The sequence below is a fragment of the Solea senegalensis genome, linkage group LG4, assembly GCF_019176455.1.
Source record: "Solea senegalensis isolate Sse05_10M linkage group LG4, IFAPA_SoseM_1, whole genome shotgun sequence".
NCBI classification, from domain to species: domain Eukaryota; kingdom Metazoa; phylum Chordata; class Actinopteri; order Pleuronectiformes; family Soleidae; genus Solea; species Solea senegalensis.
In genome coordinates, this window is record NC_058024.1 from 9189823 (window position 1) to 9212569 (window position 22747).

Below are 22747 nucleotides of genomic sequence, written 5' to 3' on the forward strand. Positions count from 1 at the left end.
ATTTACAATATTATAGAGAGGAGAGGAAACCCAACAGTTCACACAATGAGCAAACACTAGGCATCAGTGGAGAGTAAAAACTCCCTTTTAACAGGAATCTCTGATAGAACCAGACTCAAAGATGTGCGGCCACCTGCCTCGACCGGTTGGGGTGAAAGGAAAAAATTGGGGACAGAGGAGATGTGGGGGACAGAAAGGAGGTGAGGGAGAGATAGAAGAAAGAGAGAGTTATAGTATGTTCCCTCAAGTCAGTTTCCCCCCCCCTCAAGTCAGTTTCAACGCGGATATTTCACAAACTCTTGTCATTCGTACGTCAATCATAAAAACACTGCAAATTTGATTGTATATCGTAAAATTATTTTATGAGTGGACAAAATACCATGTACAGTGTTGTTATCAACTGGTATTGCTAACAATGGCTAACAAAAGATATGGTTATGGATATTTGAGTCCATGTTTTATTTCAACTTCTCTGAGAGAACATGGTCAACTTGGAGATGAGACGATACCACCACTTTTGTGTCCAATACCGATATCGCAAACGCGAGTATCTACCAATACCGATATCAGTCCGATACAGTTATTTTAGACCATTCATGAACTCTGAAGCTGTTGTGCCAAGTCATTTCAAAGACATAATTCTCCAACTATTCTCCAACCAAATATTCTTCTCCCAAAAGGAGGAAACAAAGAGCCCAAACATGGCTCAGCTAAAATGATTTTGCTGATCTTTATTTACATTTTTACAGTCACAGTACCCAGCAATAAAACATTAGCCTAAGTTAAAGGTGTTTCCCTCTAGTACCAAACTTGTCAGTGCATGTCAAAGGTATCAAAACTGCTTCAGGATGCACCCACACCATCAGCTGACAGGGTGTTGTCTCCGCAAACAAACCACACACTCAATTTCTCGCAAAACCCCAACAGCAAACACTAACATGGATTGAGCATCGATTCTTGAAATTCTGTCAAACTCTAAGATGCACATATACATATTCGGTGTAATTGTATGACGGTTTGAACTTGGACACCAGAATAAGACATAAGAAGATGTTTTAAAATAGAAATGATCACAAATAAAAGTGTTTCAAGACGTTGTTGTAATGTTGTACCTATGGGGATACTTTGAAAAGGTCAGCTCTGGCGTCAATGCACTTAGTCCAGACATGTCCAAAGCCTTTAATGTATTTGTGTGTACATCTACGATGTATTATTCATGGCCAGGGACAGACTAGGACAGAGAATGGACACAAGTCACCTGACATCCCCACCAACTCAGCTGGTAAGGAGTTACGCTCTGAAACTAGAGACCAGGATTCACATCCCGGCCGTGACAGACAGATTCATGCATTCATCTACTGCACACCTTATGGTATTAAAAATTTGAATAAGGTTTTTCTATAACTGTAGGTGTTATGCAGCTGTAGATATTACATACCTGTAAATAATCTTTTAAAAGTTTATTTAAAAAATGTTTTGGTTTTCCTCTCACCTACTGACTTTCAAAGGACGACACATGCAAAAAAAAGACAAAAGTTGTGACAGTGACAAAAAGGCTTCATAGTACTAAGCCTGTCACTGACAAATACAAGAGTTCTTATTTTTGTTTTACCAAACTGAGGTCGATAATATCCGTGTTCTATTCACTACATGATAAATAGCAAATACAAGACACTGCAGCTTCATTTACAGAGCAGACGGCATTTCCCTTTCAGACAGAGATTACACCATGAAATCGGTCCAACAGAGATTACATAAACACGAGCACACTGTCTCCATCTGGTTCTGTTCCGTTTGCCTGCGCTATAACCTCCGATTAGTGCTTTGTCATTGCGTTTAGATTAGGATTAACCCGATTGACACAACAGGGTGTTTGTATTTGTGCAAGTACAAGACAGACTTACGCGCTACATTTCAAACTTACTGGTTGCATCCAATGCTTCCACTTTTGAGATTATGTCCTTGTATAATAAATGAAAGTGTGTGTTCTTCTTTGGGTATCTTTATGAGGACCAAAACACTTATGGTAAAGTGAGGACATTTTGGTGTAAATCATCCCTTAAAATGGCTTTTTGAAAATGAAGACTTGGTTTTAGGGTAGATTTGGGTTTATGTGAAGGTCAGGGAATGCATTATGTCAATGAGTGTCCTCACGACCCATGCTGCACAAACGTGAGTGTGTGGTGACAAGCCCAGCTGAACTCTTATCACCCTGTGAGCAAGTCCAGGTCATGTTCCCATGGCAACAAGGACAAGATAACTCTGCGCATACTCAAGTTTACAGCCATGAGAGCACAACTACTTAAAAAAAAAGTAAGAATGTTTAGCTTTGTTTTTATTTAAAAACAAACTACAGTAACACGTCTTACTGAATGTAAGCGCTTGGTAAAAGCTGCCACCGCTTTGAAATCTGCATCACAGCAAACATAATCTCATGGTCTCAGTGACAGTGACTGTAATAATTCATTCAACACTTTAGGTTCATTTGTTTCCATTTCTTCACACCTTTGAGAGAGGTGTGCTTGCACGTCACTGGAGATGTCCAACATGTGATAGCAGCCTTTTGTCACCGGGCAAAACCAACACAAAACATGTGAATAGCTGTCGAGGTGGAGCTGAAAAAAAGGCCTCTTTGAACCAGTTATTTGCTTGTTCAACTCTTAAACAAATAGAAAAGGCAGAGGGAGCCAGAGAGAAATTATGAAACTGAGAACAAGAGAGGGGAGATAATATGGCATTTCGTGCAGATTGTCACATGTTTGACATGAAAAGCCCTGAGAACTCAGGAAATTGGTTTGGCCTATTTTTGGTTCGGAGCTCTGGGCGTATCAGTGATGAAATGAGAGAAGCCACCGAGGTTCAGCAGTGAGGACGGAGGAGTGGCAGACCACTGCCTGCTCTCTTTTTTCTGTGCACTAGCAGAAATCCATCAAAGAGTATCCATCAAAGTCAACTGTCTTCGTGCTCTTGGGACCAAGAATTGTGACATAAAACTTAATGGAAATAGTCTCAAATGGTTTATGAGGCATTTAAATTCAAACTAAAGTGGTTTTCTGCTGTGGCGACAGAACACTGAAAAGCACATTAGCTGGTTTGATCCCCAGCTCCTCTTTGTTGGCATTTCCTTGGGCAAGTCACTTAACCTCAAAGTGTTCCCGACAGCAGAACGGATAACAATCCATCCTTGGGTGTATTAGCACCTGTACTTACAAGTAGTCAAGCATTTTAACGCCATGGTTGTCAGCGTGTGAATGGATGTCAGTGTGTGAATGACAATACTGTATTTTTAAAAAGATTCAGTGTTCGTAGTTCACAGCGACACAGGAGCTGCTGGTCTACTGCTGCCTCATGCATGCGTGGATTTTCCTTATGGACTTGGCAACCAACGTTATGAGTAAGAGCAAGTGTCCGTTGGCACACGTGGCAAAGTATTGTTAATGTGTCAACAACTCATACAATCCCACTTTAAATGTTATTATAAATATTAAATGTTAGTAAATTATGCTTTGCCTCATAACTTGTCAGTGTACAATGGTTGCGATGATGGAAAAACCACTTTAAAGCTTGTTCATTCAAGCCTGAGCTTCAGAATGTTAAAATGTAAACCCAATCTCCTCAAAGAAAAACAAGCACAGTCCAACTCACAGGGCACCGTTTTTGATTATTGAGCTACAGCAGTCATTTCTGTCCCACTGTCCATTTAATCAGTGCTCCCATTGATTTCCTGTATCAGCCGTCTGCACTGATTCTGCACATAAAACCGTCAACTGTCTCCGTCTCTTTCCGTCCGTCTGCCTCTGATTAATCTTCTCATCTCTCTGCGTCCGACTGCTGCTCCATCCATCACAATCCATCCAAGACACCTTTCCCATAACGTCTTTATGTTCTTCTAGTAATCAGTTAAGTAGCTAAGCTGGCATGTTAAAACAACAGACGCTCTTCCATCATGGGTCACAGAAGCAGACCATTCACTAAAATCTGCCTCTCCCTTTGTTCTCCAGTCCTTCACATGGGTGCGACACATCACAGCAGTCCACCAGGCAAGTAGCCAAGGACACACACACACACAGATTCAGAAGGTCATTTAATCAGCATTCTCTTAAGGGATGTGAACCCAACTGTGTCTTACATTACACATTATTCCAAGCTAGTCAAAGACAATGGTGTGTAAGGTGGTGTTAGTATGCAGCATATTACTTTTACACACAAATACTGTACATTATTTTCAAAGGCGACACAACTTTGACGCGATTGTTTTTTATGTGTCACACCGAGATTAAACGATGGAAACTATTTCAAATACAAAGAGCACTTTTCCTTTGATACTCGAGCCAAAGAAGTAGGTCAAACTGGCGTGAACCTCTTGAATCATTCGATGACCCACCTCCCCAATACACAAACATGCACACATATGCACCCAGCAGCAAGTGCAGGAAAAACTGCAGTAACTTCAGTCGTCTCAGCAGCTCCCAGGTTTTGGTTGCTCAGTTACGACAGAGATCACAGACTCACAAGCCTACACAAGTCATGGTTAAAGAAACACCGCTGCTTCTTCCATCACATACTTCCGTTACATGTAACATACCATTTAGCTCGTAGCCATGACTGTGGTAGGGACAACTGGAGGACCCAACAGCAGGTTGCAAAAAATAGAAACATGGAAAAACTACAGCAACAAACTAAACTGAAACGAACAAATTAACCATCAAAGACACTGGGGACTAAATACACTAAAGAGGCAGGGACAGAATAAAAAGACAAAGATGGGAGGGGCAGACAATCAAAAGGGAAGATGGGACAGGAAGCAAAACTGGACAAGTTACACAAGGAAAAATCAGTCAGAGGATTTAAAACCCAAGGTACGGAAAACAAAAATGAGCAAAGACAACTGTCCAGACAAAGAGCACATGGATAAATCCAGCAGTCGTGACAAAACCAATATCACAAACCTAAGGATCTGCAGTCCAAAAAAACTACTAAGCTCTTTACAACAGCATTTATGTGATCGGACTGAATCAGATTTAACGTTTTCTAATCTCAGATGCAGTTCATTTTAAACAGTATGAGACCAATACTGAGTATCATGTGACCACAGAATTAGAGAGAGAGAATAAATAATAGGAGACAAGCACAGGAGCAGGCACATGAAGGTGAGTGGTTCAGGTGGGAGCAGTGGAGGACGAAAGCACTAATGTGTTCCACTCAGAGAAACTCGAGCAGCGGTGCATGAAGCAAAAAGAGAGAGAGAACAATTTAAGTGTGGGATAAGTGGACAGGAAACACACAAAAGACAAAAAGCATTTTAACGCGTCTTAATGTCTATGTGTAAAGTGAAGTGGGACAGAGACGACATGAGGCTAACGCTGGGCGTGGACAGCTGGTTGACCCAGGTGGTGGCAGTCAGACTCATCTGTGGTGTCCGCTTCACCACACTGACATACACATGCTGAATCTCCCACAGATCAAGGCAGGATGTACATTCATTTACATGAAAGATGGAGCTGATTAATCCATTAGTTCATCATCAACACGCATTCTCGCGTTCATTCTTGCCCACTGTAAAGGATTAGCTGCTTTTCCTCTGAATAATTAAGTGGGTATATTTAGCTGATTTCACATCTGTTTCTTACACGCTTTGAAAGTGTGAACCTGAGCTCTGACATCATGTTGATGGGTAATTGTTAGTATTGTATGATACATTATTGATTAAATTAATCAGTCACTGCAGTAGATGTTGGGTCCTACATTCCAATATTTAACCTCTTACTATAATGTGTAGTAACTTATGTCGACGATCATCACTTGTGACGACAGTTCATATACAGCTATGACACTGAGACCAAAGAGAAGTTTTTCAGTGCGCTTTTTAAGAATGGAGGACTGACGAGAGACTGGGACATCCTCTAAAGCAAGTGTATTGTACTTGTTAAAGACACAATCTCTGTCCGTTTGTGATTAACCTTGAACATTGATGCTATTCCTTATTTGTGGGTTGACTTGTCTACCCCAGCATCCCCATCACACCCAAATGTCATGCACGTGAAACACTGTGAGATCCATCAAACTAACCTCACACACTGGAAACTCTGTCGCCTGAGCTGAGTGCAGGGATCAAATCATCTGTGCTCATTGGTTTGACTGGTTGTGATTCTGATGCAGAGTTGAACACTAGAGCATGAATGAGGAGCAAACTGGTTCATCGATGATAACATGAGCAGTCTCTTAACCGAGTCGGACGTCAGTCCCACTCGTTTCGAAAGAGTTGGGTCACCTTTACGAGACAATTCAGCTATATGTCCATCAAGAGACACTGTCATTCTATTTTTTATTGCCTGTCTAAATAGGACAGGGCAGTAAATATTGATGTTATACCAATATTGAGACACAAAGTCTTCTTAAATTTTGATATTGTCATATCCTGTAGTACCGATTAGGGCTGCAACTAACAATTATTCTCACAACCGATTAATCTGCTCATTATTTTCTTGATTAATGAAGCAAATATCCAGCAAATGTTGATTAGTGTTTCTCAAATGTCTTGTTTTGTCCACAAACCGAAATGATTCAGTGGAAAGAAACTCGAAAATATTCACATTTAAGAAGCTGAAAAATCAAAAAACTTCTATAAAAACACTCAAACCTATTAATCAAAATAGCTGATGATTCATTTACTTGAGTAATCATCTCTGATATTGAGGCATTTACTCAAATATTACCATGTTTATAGCCTAGGATATCATATTTATTATGTTCTACATCCACAGAGAGCCACTTTACAGTTTTACATACACGTACAACCCTATACTTTCGTGAATACATTCTATCATTCCATTCCATTTCAGTAGCAACAATTTCTCAGCAGAAAATCACTGTCATTTGCATTTCCTTGTATTCTTTAAAAAACAGACTTGTTCATGTGTGGAAGCTGCTGAACTTCCTCATTTAACCTCAAGCCAGTTTCGTTCATCTCCATGTCTCCTTCATCATCATGTCTTTCAGACCAAAGCAAGAGCCACTAACCGGACTGCAGAGTGTTGTGCAACACGGCGCACATGCAGACGCCAAGTACAGTCGTGCAGACCCGCCCTACATGGACGAATCAGTGCACATCTCCAGTTTGATTACACACAGACCAACGAGGAAATGGGTGAATGGTGAAATTTTATTTACATCATGAGGAACCTGGTGAACTTCTGCATACATGGATATACTGTATGACTGGACCCTCAAAAGCCAGTGAAAAACACCTGATATTGCATTTGAAATATGTAAGACATAAAATACAGACATAGAGTATTGTCACTAAAAAAATCGGAATAGGTTTTGTAAGCCCTGTGTCTAAATGCACCACTGCGGCCTCAATGCTTCCTGTTTTTCTATTGTTTCCGTTAGTGACAAAATCAATACATAAGGCCACGTCCCTCGACACCAAAGCAGCACATCAAAGAGACAAAAACGCTCATTCAGTTCTCAAATATCCAGCAGAACCAGGCAGATAACGTGGGAAAACTGAGCTGACTATACATTAAAAATCAGCTGTGAAAAGTTTCCACCGCTGACTGAATATATTTGCCCTGAGGCTTTGCACACAGACAAAACACTCTTGATGCCTCTTTGATGTATGGGGTCAGACATTCTGTAAATAATGCTGTTCATTTATTTTATGGCAAAATCAATGGCATCTCTTGATCAAATGTGAAACGGTGTCACTCAGTGAGACACTAACTTCTCACCAGTGTCAGAGAACCATCATTCACAGTCTCACACACGAGCGTCTCTCACCGTCACACGGACGCACCCGTCTGCATCATTGGAGACGATTCTGGGTCAATCCCCACTTCCGACACATCATCCACCCACTCCTCATTAACCACCCTCCCCCCACCCCCTTCTGCTCTGTCTGCCGCGCCGCAGGGGGGCCGAGGCTGGGAGGCACGCGAAAGAATCAAATTAGCTTCCTCTCTGACATTTTCATGACAAAAAAAGGGCTTGTCAAGGTCACGGAGGTGCTGGGGCCAATTTGTGCTGACTAAAAGAGCGACCACTGCAGTGTTAACCCTGGAATGTTTCCCAGCAATGGTGCTGTTGTTCCAGCGTCTATGAGGATATAGTTTTTAAATAAATTACCTTATAGTCATTGTAGATTTTTTTTTCCCTGTCCTTTGTTTGGTCTTTTGTATCTTATTTTGCAACTTTTGGTGCCAAGTATGAGTGATAATCATTAGTGCCAAGTTGATATTAATAACTGTGTAACATTTTAGCTGAATTAATATTTATTTAAATTTATTTCTATTGATATATTGACTGTTTCAATTGTGGCATTTTGAATCTCATTGTACAGCTTGTATAATGACAGTAGGGCTGAACAATTCATTTAAATTTAATCAAAATCACTATACGGCCTACTGCAATTATCAAATCTCAGGAGGCGCAATATTTCTTAAAGCCATAATGTGTGTCAAATTACCATTTTAGATTATATATTGTCCTGATCTATACACATCTTTATTTTCTCAGATCTGCGCAAATATCACACAGTAATCACAATCAGATATTTATTGAAAATCACCCTAAATAACAGTAAAGCATTCAAATTTAAGTAAATTTGAGAAAGAAAAACACCTGTGTATCATTTTAGTTTGGCTGCTGGGTAAATACCCATAATAATGTGGATATTTGACAAAGCTGACTAACTACACGGCAAATTGATTTGGCATGTTACTGAGTTATAGCAGTGCCTGTGGGAGACCCACAGTGGAGTTCATTAAAAATGAACCAGGTCAAAAAAACAGCCCTTCAAATTTGTGGTTATACATGTGGGAGTTTTTTTTTTTTCTTTTAATTATCCAGCGTTTACTACCTTTAAAATTAAAAGCACATGTGTGACCTATGTGCTTGTAACATGATGTGAAAGGTTGCCTAAAAACCCCTATTCATCATGTGTGAATTTATCACATGTGAAACCTGTATTTTCACATGTTTTAGAGGCTGTACATGTGAAGACCAATTCAGGAGAATCCACTCACATTGGGGTTTTTTTCCCCAAATGGAACCAGTGCTCTGTGAGTCCTACAGTTCTATTTTTGAAAAACAGGTCCCAGAATGGGAAAATCTCAAACTAAACCTAACTTCAATGAACAAAAATAGGAGCAGTGAAGAAAATTCTATCCCATCTTAATTTAGTCTTAACACAATTCATACTCTCCCATTACTTTTTTCTATATATATTTTTTTTTAAACTTGATTTAATAATATTTGAGCATCACAAGTGCTACGTGCAAACAGACTGAAATTAGATTTTCTCCAAGAAACTTCCTCATTTGACCTCAACATAAACATAACCTCATCATTACTGTAACTTCTAGACTGTTTGTGATATGTAGGCAATTCAAAAACTATGCTTTGCACCCGTATACTTGTCATTACGGTAGCCCTCAGGACATTCACAAGCACTTGTCACATGTTTGTGACGTCAGCTTCTCAGTACCGTAATTCCTAAATGGTTGAATAACTGCTAGATACTGAAAGTTATCTTGGAAAAAGGGGCAGAAGCACTCACTCATTGAACATTGTTTGACAATTCTACAGCCATAAAATCTAAATAAATCCAGGCGGCCTGAATATCATGATGGTCATAAGAGGGTTAAACACAATTAGTAATATTTTTTTTAAACCCACTAGATCAGGGGTGTCAAACATACGGCCCGGGGGCCAGATCCGGCCCGCCAGAGGGTCCAATCCGGCCCACAGGATGAATTTGTTAAAATTTTACACTACGATTACAATCTAAACGTAATGTCAAATACAATATTTTTCTCTTCCAGATACCTGTGACTAAATGTTTGTGCCATTTTAGATCCAGTTTGATGTGTAAATAGTACATTTAGGCACGATATTGTTGAAATTGCACTTATATTTCTCAAGAAATGTCATGTTTTGTAAAAATATCCTTCATTAAATGTAAAACAAAGGAGAAAGAATGCAAGGAGTTCTTGTTGTTCATAGGTTATTATGCTATTATTTTACTATTTTTACTGGTCCGGCCCACTTGAGATAAAATTGTGCTGTATGTGGCCCCTGAACAAAAATGAGTTTGACACCCCTGCACTAGATGCATGAGCTTCAGCACATGAGATAACACACATGATAAGTGTGTTAGTACGTTCTCATAAGCCATGCTTCGTATTACTCTCATACAAGCACAAACACATAAAAAATAAATGAATTTTTTTAAATCTCTTTTCAAATTCAGTATAAAAACATCATGAGCTGCAGACTGCTGCCATGACTCTGCACTTGTCTGTCTGCCTCCCTCGAGGGTTGGTTAGCAATTTCAGCAGCTCAGCCTTCCACTCTGTCAGACAGCACTTAGAATTAATAATTGCTAATGTAGCCAACCATCACGTCCGTGTGTCTGTAGATATGTGAACTAAGCCAGGGCACGTTGAACAAGGTACATGAACACACACGTATCCTCCTTACACGTTTGTGCAGAGGTGTCACAATATGGTGTTTTATCAAAATGCATCTAAAAAGGAAGGAATGATTAAAGGTGACACTGAATGCTTGTATCGCACATATATGTTAGTCATGGAGGTCTACTTACATATATTAACTTGTTTTCATGGTTAAAAACCTCCTAGTCAATGCAAACGAGCCGATCAAAATATCTCCTCACTGACGCTCTCATCAGCCGCGTTGTTTCAGACCAAAACCACACCCCCAGAACGTGGACTGTGTTGTGATTGGCTAGTATTTGTAAGATGCCTGATGACTGCAAATTATCTTTGCGGGTGTTTGGTCTCAAACCAGATTGTTATCAAAACATTATGAATAAATTCAATGATGGAGTAATTAATTTAGAGTTAGCGCACACAGATAGCCGGTCCGCTAGCCGTTTCTTGCTGAATTCAGCAGTTTTAAATCCTCGCCCTGCTGTCGTCTCGATTCATTCACACATTGAACAACACAACAGAAACTCAGACACAAACTCCAGCAGAAACTAAGCTACTTAACCCTGAAGGTGATTATTGGCCAGCTGGTCTTACACAGACACACACACGCACACACACACACTATCTGGTTTCCATGTCTTCAGAGGACAGTACATTGACTTACATTACTCGAAATAAAACCATAACTACTGTCTTAACTCCAACCTTACATTACATTATGGGCAGGCATGGGCAAAAATACATCTAAATGTATTTTAAAATACAAATACCCAACTGATAAATGTATCAAAATAAAATACAAAATACAGCAGCCACACCATGTATCAAAATACATTTTGTTGTTGTTGTTGTTTTATTTTCAAAATGCTTAGATTCAAGGAACTCTTCCTTAAGTATCTTTATTTACTTTCTTGGTGTTCAGTCACAGATGAAGCCCACAATGAATAAGCAGACAATCCAAATGGAGATCTGACTACACTAGTGGTGTGTTTCATCACAAAACAGTTGCATAATTTAGCTGAAAATGTCATTGGTGTGTGCACAATCGCTATTAAAACAAAAAATCTAGTAGTCATATTTAAATGTAATATCCTATTATCATCCAATACAACAATCCCTTAGAAGCCAATAATCATGTCAAGTTGTACACACCATAGCACTTGCTGAAGGACAAACACAAAAATAAGTCCCCATAATGTGAGTGTGTTAACAGATTTAGTTCCCCACAATATGAGCCATACCTGGAACACACACATTTAGTGATAATAAGTATAAGAGGAAGTACAGTTCTTAAACACTTCTCTTGCTGAAACAAATGGGCAGCTACGGTACTAGTTTACTGATTAAAAAAGCAGTAGGGAATATAATTTATACATTTAAAAGAATATTTATCACAAGAACTAAACAAACTAAACAGTTGAGATGAAATCTGACTGAGACACAACACCTGGAGCTTCTCCAACTCTCTGCCTCCTCTTCCCTCTGTGGAACTATGGCAAGCAGATGCAGCCGTTCCCAAATTATTTATACACTCAATATTCAGACACAGACACACAAACACATGCACTTGTGCGTTCGTTCACATGGATGTAAATATGCAGACACGCTGCCTGCTGACATTTGCACTCGTCCACAATAGTCCACGTCTGTGACAACAAATTAGACATTTGCTCACCGTCCTCGACCCACAACCCTCCTCTGTCTCCCAACCCCACCCCACCCCATTTTTTTTTTCTTTGTATTTGTTATGTTGAATTACAGGAAGCACCACAACAGTTCATTAAAATAAGACGACTATGGAGACCACTGTGCTCTTTCTTTAGCTCCTTCCTCTCCACAATGAACTCTGTAAAAAGGTTCTTCACTTCCTTTTGCTCACTGTTCTGTTTATGTTTACATTTGAGTGTGTGTGTAAATGTGTATTTGGTTTTTTGTCTTTTTGGCATAAACACCAACCATGTCCTTATGGAGACCACAAAAACCTGGTCCTAACGAGGCAGAACCTAATTTCTGAGGAACTGAGGAATGTAAACAAGCTTAAAAGGAGGCTATATCGCCACCTACAGTAGTGGAGTCGCACCCATTTGAGTCAATTCATTAATTAATTTCATGCTAGCGCTTGTATCCTGGCACAATGACAGTAGTCCAGTTAAATGGCCTTGACAGGTTCCACTTCACTGTACATGGAAACATACTGAGAGTGTGTGTGTGTGTGTGTGTGTGTGTGTGTATGCAAACTCAGCACAGAGCACAAAGACATGAAGTGACATCAGATTCATTCACACTGTATCCTCTGTCTACACTCGCCCAGGAGGTGCACTGTTTGAAGGGCCTCACCCTCACACTCTCTCACTTCCCACTACACACACACACACACACACACACACACAGATGCCCTGTAGTTTGTGTCTACACACAATCTGATTATATAAGGTTTGTGAAAATTTGCAGATCACACCAGGTTTTGAAGAGAAATGTGTCTAATGCTAAAAAGAAACAAAAGACGAAGAGCTTCATTGGAATATGTAACAAAGGTTTGTTTGTGTGTCTTTGCCGCATAAAAGCTGATAGTTAGGACTGTTCATGAGGCCTAATCCAGCTGACATATGATAAGAGAAAAATGCAAATGCTCAAACTGAAGAGTCTTTCATGCCATTCTGAATTCAAATGGATGAATTCAAACAAATACAGATGTGTGTGCATGGAGTGAAATATGTGTGGAGATGGAGCTGGTGACATTCCAGCGTTTTGTTCACAGTTTCATGCCTTATTTTTTACTCAGAATGAAGATAAGCTTCTGAGCTTCAGAGAATAAAAGGATGGCGCAGAAACAAGAGAAAAAATCTGAGATGACTCATCGTGATCAGGCGGTTTGGATGCACATTCGGGATCGATGTGCGTTTTTCTTTATTTGGCAACAGCCTTCAGTCGATGCTGTCACACTACAGAGCCGTTAACAGACTCAAAGGAGGTAAATATAAGGTCCATGGCTTGAATCTTAAATCCATTAGGTAAGGTGGAACCTTAAGGACAAAGACCTTCATGTTCTATATTATGTACGGGGGAACAAAGACTGTGTTTGATGTGTGAACTTGATGAAACAGAGAATGAGATGCACTTTTTGTTTGACTGGCCTATTTGTGAGGACATATGGGGTCGTCTCTTGAGTAAAATGTCCTCTTTATGTGCCGGTTTCCTTTGGTATTTATTTATTTATTTATTTGTTTAGCTCAACGAGACATGGAACAAGTGTGTTCAAAACTATCGTTTTTGGAAATATTCGTCCCCAAGAAAACCTCCTCAAATGACTCTAAATGCTGCAGTACATATGCCAGGCCTGTAAGTGGCACTGTAGCGATGCTGCAGAAAGTAAACTGACGTCAGAGAAGATAAATAAATTGTATACATTACAATGTTTACAATCGCAGAGACAGTATGAAGAAAGCCAGGTCAACTAAGGGTGTAGATCAAACCACATTTTGCCAAAGTAGCGTTTTTGTCTACAAGAACGAGCAAGGGTGGCACCAACATGATAAAAATAATACTTTCTCCTGGACTTGCTTTCGTGTGAAAAGCCCCTTATGAACTTACATGCATGACACGAAAAATAAAATATTCATTCAATTTCAGTGTAGTGCTTTGTCGAGTGTTTACCATCAACTCAATCCTCCTGTCAACAGACGCAACAGCAGTTTCAAAAGAGGGACGTTAACAGGAAGTGTGAATAGTCCACCAGCAGCTTTACAGGAAGTCATTGTGCAACGGCAGGATAGCGTTTCAGGACAGCTGATGCTCGGGGAGAAGTTCATTAACAGAGTGGTTGCTCAACCTAACAACAAAGCCCATGTTCACCAATATGATCGATTTAAAGCTGAAATAGACAACGTTCTGGATTAAATGAGTTTAAACTGATCACACAGTGAAATGGCGACACCATCCATGTTTTTATTGCTCCCCTGAAAGGCTCGATCGCCCTATGTTAGTCTGCTTATCACCACAACACAAAGGAAGAACTGCATAAATCTGTATCCAAAACAAAGAAGAGAACAGTGATCATCCTTAATCTATATTATTTATCCATGCAGGGGTTCTTATTGTGAAAAGCACCAACAGCAGCTCTGAAGACAAGCCCCTGTGTCCTTACCAACAGTCACCAAACGTATTTGTCTGTTGCCTTGTGTGTGGAGGGTAATCATCTCGACCATCTCATAAACACTATCAAAGAGTTCCAGAGTATTATTCATCTGTCATATGGTGCTTCACTAAGAAGAATTATCATCATTGTTTGGAAACCAGGATTAAGAAGTGCAGCCTAGTGACCACAACAGACCATTTTCACCTCCCTGGACAGCAACAATCTGTTGGTAAAGCCCATTAACTGTGCACAGCCTGATTATGAAACACCTCTACTGTTCGAACTCGACCCCACTGATGCAGAAACACATTTAATCCAGGGTTTAAACAGGTTTTTGACCAATGGAAATGTGTTTAATGAAATGCACACAGGTTTTGAATGGTATTTAGCGCCATTTGGTGAGTGAATACACTCATTTCTTCTCTGTCTGTTTCATATTTAGCAGTGATACAAATTCCAGCATCATTTCTGGTGCAACGCTTCATCTTTTGGGTGTTAGCCATGAATGTTGGGACACTGCATTGTATGTTGTTTTATTGGCACCTTAAAACCATTCACTGTGACACTGGTCTCCATTGTGTTGTTTTTCCTCTTTATCCAACTCATATTTGACATCATATTTCTTGGATGGATGATGCAGGGGAGAAAAATAAAAAAACACCACAGGGCAGAATAACCACTGGCAAGATCTCCTTTTTTAGCAGCTTCACCCAGGTTCAAAGAATCCTGGTTATTTTAGCACGAAAGACGCTTTAGTGAACAAAAAGAACTATTTTTAAGCCTGAAATTGTTCTTGATTCTTGCATGTTTCACCAGTAACTCACATCAGAGGACGCCTCTCAGCGGTAGTAAAGTCAGACACATTGCAATCTTGACACAAAAGGCCTTCACGCAGAACTGTTAGGTCTCTTATCTTCAAAGGACAATAACAAAAAAACACAAAGCATGAAACCAGCACGCCAACGTGAGGAGGAAGTGATGCACAGCATCGGGCAGCCAACTAGGGTGTGTGCTCTGTCATGTTTCCTGCTCCTCTTCCCTCATTTGAAGCCAAATTAGCGATGAGAAAGAAACTCAGCGGTAACTCCCATCAACAAGGCGACACTGTTTTCACTTGTACTGTAAACCTGATGAATGTTGAGACTACGTGTTAAAAATGCTCTCATGAAAACATCAAGCACAACCCAGTACATGCTACTGTTTGCATTATAGGTTGACGGCCTGCTGTATGCTTACACAAATGCAAACAGATGTTTCTGACCAAAGTCCTGACATTTTAAAGGCAACCCCCCGGGGAGGTGTGTAACCCAGACAGAGCCTGTGTGGCAAACTATTAACACACACAGGAAACAGGCGAGACTGGTAGCCTGCACAGGACATACGTCCAACAACAAAACACCACCTTCTTTTTTTTTTTTAAATCTCCCATTAAAAGCCTTTGTGTATCAGCTTTGAGGGGCCTCTTCCGCAAGTTGTATTCCGCTTACTCCTGTTTGTTTTGAAGCCAGTGTTTGGTCTTCTCCACAAGGAAACAGAACTTTCCCTATATGATCTTTTTCTTTTTTTTTAAAAAAAGATTTTCCTAACACAGCATAGCTTCAAAACATGTCTTCATACGTACAAACCCACCCCCAGAACGCCCTCAGAAAGCCTGTATGTGGCACTGTAACATTCATACAGAAATACACCAAAGATGGAGAAGAAGACATGGAACGTTAGGTTAGAGAGGTTTGCCCAAAGTTACACAATATGTACACAAAAACACAAGAGTGCCACTTTCAAAAAGATTGTTCTGTTGGGATAAAAAGCCAATATGATATGATACAACACTTTTGTGGATTCTCTTGTGTACAGGCCCTGAGAGTTAGTTTTTTGTTTCTGTTTCTGAAATTGTCTGATCAATGCATCAGCAGAGGATCTAAAAGGAACAAGCTCATATTTGACTCATCTTGTGAAACCCTGAAGCCAAAGTGTTCTGCGTCAGAACGGTAAAAACAGATCCAGTCATCCACTTGCAGGTCGTGAAAGAACACTGAATATTGTGTACTCCACTTGCAGAGCTGTTTTCTATTCCCTCTCATTATCTTGAACCACAAATCCATGAAACATGCCAGAATCACCTTATTGGCAAGTCCCTGGGTCACTGTTCTGGCAACAGAGCTCAAATTAGACAGCAAGTAGAGCCGCTGCAATCACAAGGTCAAAGACCACGACGGCACTTAACAGACTTGTCTTTGTGTCTATTAATACACAGGCTGACTTGGCACTTTAGCGCGAGACAAGTCCTTTGCTCATCTGAAAGGTGGAAAGAGCTTTAGTGACAGAAGGAGCGAATGACGATTGAAATAATTGAAATTTACACGACGCTCATAACTCACATGACGAGTTACACCCTAAGTACCTGCACACAAAAACACATAAAGTGAATTATTGACATTTATAGTATGGCAGAGGCAGTCCAAGTGTTAAGATATCAGTCTCTGGCAAACGCAGCAGTCAACAGACAATCACAGCAAAAGTAAGAGGAGGTATGACGTGAAGTGAAACTGCAAGTACATGTGTCTGTCAGAGGATAGTGTGTGTGTACTTGTATGTGTTACCTCTTTAGGACCTTTTCTGGCATAAACGCCAACCTTGTCAGGACCAATAGTCCTCAAGGAGACCAAAATCTAGTCCTAATGAGGCAGAACTAGCTAAAGATTATGGCGAAAATTTGAATTGTGGTTAGGTTTACTGTTACTTTTAAGCATTAACAGGTTAAGGTGGTAAAGGTTGGGGATAACTCTTTGTTTAGGCTGTCCAAATGAATGGAGGTCAATGCAGTGTCCTGAGAAGAATAGCTGCGCAAACCCGCGTGTGTGAGGAGAAATGGGTGAAACGTAGGAGTGTACATTTTTTCATGACAGACGTGTTTATAGGTCAGGCAGAAAAAGCACAGGCGTAAATAATCAAATGAATGACGGCCAGTTCCATTTCGCTTCGTCAATGTCATGGTGCATGTTGGCTCGCTGTGACCTGACTTACTTTAACTGAACAGCCATTTTGAACGGTATCTGACGTTAAAATGTAACAAAAAGTCTAACTCCTATACATCTTATACTGTTCTGGGAGGTAATGGGCTGTTGCAGCAGATCAGTATCCGTCACCTCCCAGAACCAGCTTGGTTTTTAAGTATGTTGTTTTCTCTGTGTTCTCTAGATTGATCAAATGTGTCTTTTTATCTACCCAGACAATAAACTAAACCATTTCCTGCAGGTAGACAGCCTTTTCCAGCTGAAAACATGTGTTTGTACACCACTCTCTGCAGGCACCAAAGTCCATAGAGAAAAACAGCGATTTTACATCACAGCCTCAGGAGTCGCTAATCCACGATTGCCTTCATCAGTAAATTCAAATGTGTTTTCTTGAGACTCGGTGTTTGAAGTCCCTGGTTCAGATTATACATAAGCCTCAAAAACTTAGCAAACAAAGCAGCAGTAGACCAGAGGCTCCTGTGTCCCCACAAGAATTCTGATTTTCTCTATGGACTTTGGTTTGGGGGAGGGAGTCGTTTATAAGCTTAATTTTCCAGACAGAAAAGGGGAACAACAAGATAATGCAACAAACATAGTCCTAAGATATCGAATATGAGTCGATTTCATGAGGGGAGTCTTTTGCTGAATCTCACTTGGCAAAGTCATAGTTGACATTGTGTCAACAACTCAGACAACCACACTTCAAAACCCTCAAGTATCCCAATAAGTGTGTTTTTCGGGGAAGTCGAGCCAGGCTGCAGGATTGTAGGTCGCAGAGGTTATGTGGACATTGTTTAGGAAAAACAGTACAGACAGTCAGGAAATGGATGCTGGCGACTCAGACTGTGTGTGTGTTGGTTGCCCCTCATGACAAAATCATTGCCCTCTAAAAGACACTCATGCATGCACACAAAAGCCTCTCAGAGACGTGCTTCTCCTTGATGCAGCTCGCCCTGGAGCAGCTCAACATGAGAGCAATTAAAAACACACCAGTCTCTCTTATCAGCGGCCGACTTTCTCTGGGAAAAAGAGTGGACACAGGGAAAAGCGTCGCTTTTTGCAGCAGGAAGTTATCCTTCTCCATCGGTTTATTTGTGTGCTTCAGATTTCCTGTCAAACACACAAGACACTTTTGGTGGCATTCATAGGCCATGTAAAAAAACACAAACACACACACAGATCCAGCGCTGTAATGTAACAGAGTACAAATACTTTGTTACTGTACTATAGTACAAAATTCACTTATCTGTACTTTACTTAAAAATCTAACAACTTGTAACTTTACTCCTCTACATTTCCTCAAACTATCTTTGTTACTACCAAATACGAAAAATACGACAAAGAAGACTTTCTAATTGTCTGTATTTATATAGAGCTTTTCTAGTCTTGATGAGCTGCTTTACTCTACATTTTTGCCATTCACATGCAACAACATGGGATTAAATGTCTTGCTCAAGGGCACACATAGACTAGCAGAGCAGTCTATGTGTGCAGTGCAGCAAATATAATGAGACAAACTGTTGTGAAGTATTGGTTCGTGGCAGTGTGTGACTTTTAAATGTAAGCAAAAGTCTGTAAGAGTCGTGCTCTGACACTTCCTGTGTGGTGTCGCACACAGGAAGTGATTTATTTTATGTCAAGACAGACAAAGGCAACAGCAACGATGCATTAGTGAAACAAAACGGCTGCGAGTCCGACTGAAAACACAGGAGACGGCAGACAAATTATCTTACAAATGACAAAAAAAACTGCCAAAGTTACACACTGGAGCTTTCAATGTGAGTTTACTGAAGATGGTGTGAACACTGTGCAGTGTCATCCGTCCACTCATTCAGGTTCACTCAAAGATCCTCCGAGTCAATCTAAAGGATAAAATCAATAACTTAAGTTGAGCATCAGCAGCCACCAGCTGTCTCTCTCTCGTCTTATTTTCCGACACCTCCTGACCCACTTCCTGTAACAGTTGTCATTGTGAACACACACAAAAGAGATTCTCTCAGCATCTGACTGACATTTCACTTTCAACCCTCCCCTGGGGCATCAGACACAAGGCACTGTACATTCTTTAGCCCTGTTATGTTCAATCACTGGATGCCAGTGAGAGAAGGGTGCACACCCATGACAGCATCCTGATGTGGGCCACAGTACTGTGGTACTGCAGGCTTTCATCTGGCACAGACAAATGGGATGAAATGGCAAATGTGGCCCGAATATGCTTAAACACATGTGGGTCTGTTTTGGTAAATATGCCGTGCTCTTGGCAATATTTAAAAACTGGAGGTCTCCCTACAGTGGGCCATGTCATAAATAATTAATATGACCCTAATATCTTCAGAAGAATGTGAGTCACCTTTGGTTAAGATGTGGCACAATTGCAAACAAACAATATTTATGTCAGAATCAGATTTCATTTTATTTGTACATCTGTGGGTGGGGGTTAGGTATCTTGTTCTGGGGCACCCCAGCCTTTGATGGCTACTAGAATTTGAACCACTCACCCTCCATTTACAAGCCCAATTCCCTTCCAAATGGCCATAGGCTGCCCACTCGGAGTGGCCCAATGTTGACTTTTTAAACATATTTATAATATAGGCCCTTTGGACAAATTACACCTTGCTAAATTGATATTGGCTGATGTGAATGTAAGCCTTCAGTGTCTCAAATATAACAATAATATGCAAATAAATATGGCTCCAGTGATCCCACAACCCTCATGTGGAGGATAAAGTGATAGAATATGAATGAACTAATTAATGAAATATGGCCCCAATATTGTCAAGTATTTTTGGGATGCTTTGGTAAAGTTGTGGTACATTTGGTACTAACGGATCTGGATGCGAACCTACGATGCAATTCAAGTGGCCCAGTTGTATTAAACCATATCTGATCCAATTCTGGAAATGGTTCAGTTAGGTACAATACATTTCTTTTTTTGGTGTTTCCATTCAGAACAGTACCAAAATAACACCTGATAGCATCTGAATAAAATGGTATGGTCCAGGTGGAGCCCAACAGTCAACTGATTGAGAACAACGTCACTCCTAGCAACTACCATTTCACTGGCTGCAGTCTATTCTCATACAAAGTTTGACGTCTTGTTGAGACAAACAGCCACAAACCAATGGGGGAAAAAAGCTGCTGGATGTCCTCCATTGTTGTCTCCTGTGTCGCGTTCAATGTCATCGTTCATTGTCGCACCGGTACAACTTCACGTTATGTATCTCGCTGACACAGCAATGTGGCACAGCCCACATTCCGCCTACAAAGTAAAGGCACTGTTCTCAGTTGAAAGGCCTGTAACCATACTGTACTGTGCCAAACTGAACCGTACAGTCTGCTACCTGGGCTCGGTCCTTAAAGACATTTATGGAAATAACAGATCAGTTTGACTTCCATTTTGCAGCAGCTGCTTCACATTGTCACAATGACAGAGGGTTTATTGGTCTACATTCAGCCAGGACTGTGACCAAGACGCAGTGCAAGTTAATCAGGAATCATTAGCTGATGGGAAAGAGCTTGGGAGTTGCTGAGTTAAAAGACCACTGCCTCAGTTTTACACACTGTAAAATGAGCATGATTACAGACGCACATACCGTCACACTCAAGTCAAACCTTCCAATTTCATACACTGCCACCCAGCAAACGCCAGCACATGTATGTAAAACACTTCCTCTTTCAATCTGCATTCAGACTTGGCTCACACAGTCTATAGGCTCACTTTCATCTCCTCTTATAGATCCGAAATAAATAAAGCTGCTGTGCTGCCAGAGCTTTAGGTGCATTTTCAACAAAGCAAGAGAACAACACACATCTCTTTGTGTGAGATTTACTTGCAGAAGCAGGATTTCTATAAACACTATATAACACTTCTTCAGCTTCTAAAGAAGGTCCAGTGTGTCCAATATAAGAGCAGAAAATGACTTATGTACTTTTTATAAAAGGTGTTGGTCTCAGGGGTAATTAGCGGTCATTTGTACATTAGGTAGGAACCTTTCTTGTCGAGTCAGGTGTTTCACCCGGATGGGGGAAACAGTTTTTTAACCACTGATGTCACAGCGAATTTACAGATGTGGATGCTGTGGAAATTATGTTTCTATTCAATTTGGGAATAAAATAAATGGACTTAAGTGGTTCAACTGTGAGTCTGAGTCAGACTTTGATTAATCAGACACAGTAATTAACAGCATGTTAATCCTTTAAGGGCCAATACACACGGGAATCCGCAAAAGTTTTGCATCGCATCTGGGTCCAAACGTAACTGGCTTGTTGGAAGCCCTAAAATGCTATTTTTGGAAAACTGGTCCCAGTTTTCATGGATATGACTAATATGCAACTTTGGGAAAACAATGACGTCAAAGCTTCACCTCCCTAACCCTTAAGGTGTGTTCCATTTTTCATCTAAATTCAGAATTTTCAAGGTCATGAAGTTGAATTTTCCAAATAAAAATGGTAATTTGACACACAGTGCAATTCATTGCAATGTGTCCTGGAATTGAATGACACGATAACTTTAATCCATTCTCAGAACATTCTCTTTTAGTTGTTTTGTTTTAGAATGTTGTGTGGATACCACGGCGCAACCACAGGAGAACATTTCAGTTTTTGGTTCCCCTAACGTTTAGGGAATGTTACGTGACCGTTGTGTGTTAGTAGGGTATATTCCTTCACTCCCTACTCACACGTAACGTTACAACAAAACCAAAAACTTTGTTTAGAGAACGTTTCCTCAGGGTTAGATAGGAGCCTAGCGTTTCCTAAACGTTGAGGTAACCAAAAACTGAAACCTTCTCCTGCGGTTGCACGGTAGTTGTCACACAACATTCCCATTTGGTTGTATTTTGGTTATTTCTTTTACAACTAAAAGAGAACGTTCTGAGAACGTTGTGCAGAGATTTGTATTTCAACCAGCTTGATTATTTTTTTTAAATACCTTTATGAAAGGTTTTCAGTTGCTAAATTCACCTTTAGGTTAAAATGTAAGGTTATATCTTACTTTTTACAATTGTCCACATGAACCACAAAGGAATATATTTATAATAAATAATATGAAACGCCTGTTCTAGTCCATGTCACTCCTTCACCCCAAATAAGATGACTTCTGCTCTGTGACATGAAAATAAGATAGCGTGCGGCACATGCATGCA

The 22747-nt window shown here is 40.3% G+C and overlaps 1 protein-coding gene across 5 annotated transcripts in view; it reads right to left on the bottom strand.

Moving 5' to 3' along the window:
• Window positions 1-22747, bottom strand: part of kif21b (kinesin family member 21B) — a 79012-nt gene that overhangs the window by 55634 nt on the left and 631 nt on the right. The window lies entirely within an intron of this gene.